The sequence below is a fragment of the Grammomys surdaster genome, unplaced genomic scaffold (genome assembly GCF_004785775.1).
Source record: "Grammomys surdaster isolate TR1022 unplaced genomic scaffold, NIH_TR_1.0 60, whole genome shotgun sequence".
NCBI lineage: Eukaryota > Metazoa > Chordata > Mammalia > Rodentia > Muridae > Grammomys > Grammomys surdaster.
The window spans coordinates 9,500,737-9,504,444 of record NW_021604562.1 but is presented as its reverse complement, the minus strand read 5'-3'; the positions used below and the strand labels follow the sequence as shown (position 1 = coordinate 9,504,444).

Genomic DNA, 3,708 nt, shown 5'->3' with positions numbered 1-3,708 from the left:
AAAAGATATGTTTCGGAATGACAGACTATTTATCACACAGATGACTGACAGGTTAAAAAATCTTCAAATAAAATCACCAGGTATGTTTCATCAGCCTTCTAAACCACACTATGGCTACACTCCAGAATCGAAAATCCATTTTGTAGTCTGTCTTAGTTTGGGTTTCTACAACTTCCATATCGCACACAGTCCTTCATCAAAGGAAAGTCAGGGCAGGATCCTGGAGGCAGGAGCTGATGGCCATGGAGGGAGTGCTGCTTACTGGTTTGCTCCCCATGGCATGCTCAGCCTGCTTTCTTATAAAGCCCGTGGTTGACATCACACACAGTGAGCTGGGATGGACCATATAAATCATAAATCAAGAAAATGTACCACAGGGATGCCAATAGGTCAGTCTGGTGAGGGCATCTTCTCAAGTGCAGTTCCTGCTTTCAAACTGACTCCAGCTGTGTCAAGTTGAAATAAAAACAACTAACACAAAGTTCTATACAATTTTTCTCATCTACTTCTGGGAAGGAAGCTTCTGTATTAAAAGCTTTATTGTCTTCCAGAATATAAGATGAAGCTTTAAAATCCCCCAATAGCCTTAACATCCAACTAATTTGGTACACCTTCCAGCTGGTGGGTTTGTGAGCAAGATGATTGATGTAACTCACTTTCTTTATTGCAAGTGCATATCTCTATGCATACATATGGAGGCCAGAAGGCAATCTTGTCTGCCATTATTCAGTAGCCATCATCTTTTTTTTTTTTTTTTGGTAAACCAGACCGTGAGGTAGAACTTTTATTATTTTAAGTCCAGAGAGAAGACACCTGCCCAATGCCACACAGCAATCAAGTAGCCTCTCTAGGATTTGATCTTAGTATGTTGGACCAAGGAGCCCAGGGCCTTGGCTGTGCTCAGCACCAAACTCACTCTCTGTATTCTTCCTGTTTTTCCAATTGGGGGTCAGGCACAGTCTACTGTTGAGAGAGTCAAAGGCACTGCAGGGTCTGAGAGAAGTAAGCGGGCAGTGGTGCCAGAAGTTCACTGGGGGGGGTCCTTGGATGTGGTGCCTGGGAGGAGGAGGCAGTGCAGGTGCAGGTGCAGGTGCAGGTGCAGGTGCAGGTGCAGGTGCAGGTGCAGGTGCAGGTGCAGGTGCAGGTGCAGGTGCAGGTGCAGGTGCAAGGGCATCTGGGCCACTTGGGAAGGTCTCAGGTAGAGGTGTCTGAGCAGAGCTTCATCTAGGACCTGACTCTGGGGCTTGGTGGTCTCCGCTGGCCACAGAAAACGCTGGCCCAGAACGGTGCCTACACGAGCATCATAGGTGTGGTCCCCAAGAATCGGGCAGAGCTGTAGAACCATGTGCACCTGCAGCTGCTTGGGGAAGACTGTCAGTGGCTGCAGCTGGACCAGGGCACAGCCACAGCCCGTGGCCATCACACGGAAACGGCTGAGGGTCCTTTTGACACCTTTCTGGATGTCCTTTCGAGATGGGGATGTCACTGGGACCGCAAGATCAATGCCATCCATTCGTTCCAGCTTCAGAACCATGTGGACTGTCCCCTCAGAAGGCTCAGGGATGCCATCAGTGATGGCACAGTAGGTGGCTGTGGGTCTCTGGGCTCTCCTTGAGTGGGTAAAAAACTTCTGTAGGCGGCTTGTTGTCTGGGGACAGCTGGAGAGCAGCACAAGCCCAGAGGCCTCCCTTTCTGATTCACCACAGCTGCCCTCAGGACGTGAGCCAGCTCCTCCAGGCCGAGGTTCTCTGTTCGCAGCAGCCCCGGGAAGGGCTGGTCCTCGACTGGGTCCTTGCGCTTGCTGGAGCGATGAGGTTGAGACCAACGCCGAAGCCTGCATTCCTCTGTGGTGCGTAAGACCCCAGACCCGGCCGCCAGACCACAGAGACACAACGCCCATCTTGTTTTTGAAACAGGGTCTGTCATTGGTCTGGTGCTACACTGGCTGAATGGTGAGCTCAGGGATCTACCTGTCTGCATCTCCCCAACACTAATATTACAATCTTGGATTTACCATGCCTATCTGTTTACAAGCCTTTGGGGTACTGAACTCAGGATTTCATGCTTGCAAGGCAAACAAATTTACTGAGTCATCTCCTCAGCCCTCACTCACTTTTTTTTAACTTGATACCAAACACAATTGCTGTTTTATTCTTGCGCTGAGAGAGTACATATTTGTTTTGATGTGTGACTTTATCCCCTTGAGAAACAAGATCTGATTTTCTAGTTTTGAGAGAATTTGCCAAGTAGAGAAGACATGAAACTGTCATTCGTGAGTGTAGAGAAGGTAGGGTGTGCTACTACTCTTGGTACAGGTCATAGGAAGTTGGGCAGAATTAGGCCAGGATAGAATACAGTCTTCAGATCTCCAGGTATGTACATAGAATCAGATTTATAGAAAGTAAAACACTTAATAACAGGCCTAGGGGAGCCATTGTGGCATGAAGCATCTGGCTAGAGGCATATTGATGTCCAGGGACAGATTTTGATGAGCATTACCCAAGATACTTGTAAGATGAAGGGTACATTTAACACTCGGGTTTCAGTCTCGATACGTATGTTCAGAAACTATTATTGGCCCCAAGTGATGGGATGGATTTTTATTCTTTAGGTCTTTATTCCTCTCCAGGCTACATATTTTTATTTTTCAAAAGTTACTGTATTTTTTTAAAAAGTGTTTTTGTATATGGCACATCTCTGTCATGACATACACGTGGAGGTCAGAGAATAGCCTGTAGGAGTTGGTTCCCTTCTCCCACAATGTGGGAACTGGGCATTGAACTTAGATTGTCAAGCTTGGAGTTAAACACTTTAAAAAAAATTTATTTATATATTTTATATATACACGATGAATACACTGTAGCTGTCTTCAGACCCACCAGAAGACAGCATCAGATCCCATTACAGATGGTTGCAAGCCACCAAGTGGTTGCTGGGAATTGAACTCAGGACCTCTGGAAGAGCAGTCAATGGCTCTGAGCCCTCTTTCCAGCCCAAGTCAAGCACTTTTATCCTCTGAGTTCTCTTGCCTGCTGAAGACTAGAGACTTTGTACTCTGTTAAAATAGAGATAGGCTTGGGTTGGAGAGATAGTTCAACAGTTAAGAGCTACTTGCTGCCCTTCTATACTTAGAGAAGGGAGGAGATGTCAGGGGCAGCTCTGCTTACACACTGAAGGCCTAAAATCAACCATAGGCCTAAAATCAGCAATAGGCCTGTCATACATGTATACTAACACCAAGTCTTTTGTCTCAGTGGAAAAACATTGAAACAGATGGCTATAAGCTAATGTAAACAGGCAGCTTTTGTGGAAATTTACAAGCCTGAGTAGTCATAGACCTTGTAAATAGGTAGCCTCTGCAGATAATGCCAACTTAGATAAGGACAAGCAAGTCATAGGCAGAGCCATAGTGACCTGTCCACTGAACCTTCACCCAGCCGACACCCTGTTCTGAAAGATATCTGTATTCTCCCTGAACACCCACACTCCAGTGTCATCCCCTTCCCCACATCCTGCCTTTCTGTGTTTATAACCCCTGTGTGAATGAATTATGATATGAGAAAAAAATAAATAAATTATTTAAAAAAAAGGAGCTACTTGCTGCTCTTCCAGAGGACGTGGGTTTGGTTCCCAGGACCTATGGAGTACATCACAACTGTCTATAACTCCTGTTTCAGGGGATCTGATACTTTCTTCTATCTTCCATGA

General features: G+C 46.1%; 1 pseudogene; it reads right to left on the bottom strand.

Moving 5' to 3' along the window:
• Positions 1 to 960: 960 nt before the first annotated feature.
• Positions 961 to 1,980, bottom strand: LOC114619609 (annotated as a pseudogene).
• Positions 1,981 to 3,708: the final 1,728 nt, after the last annotated feature.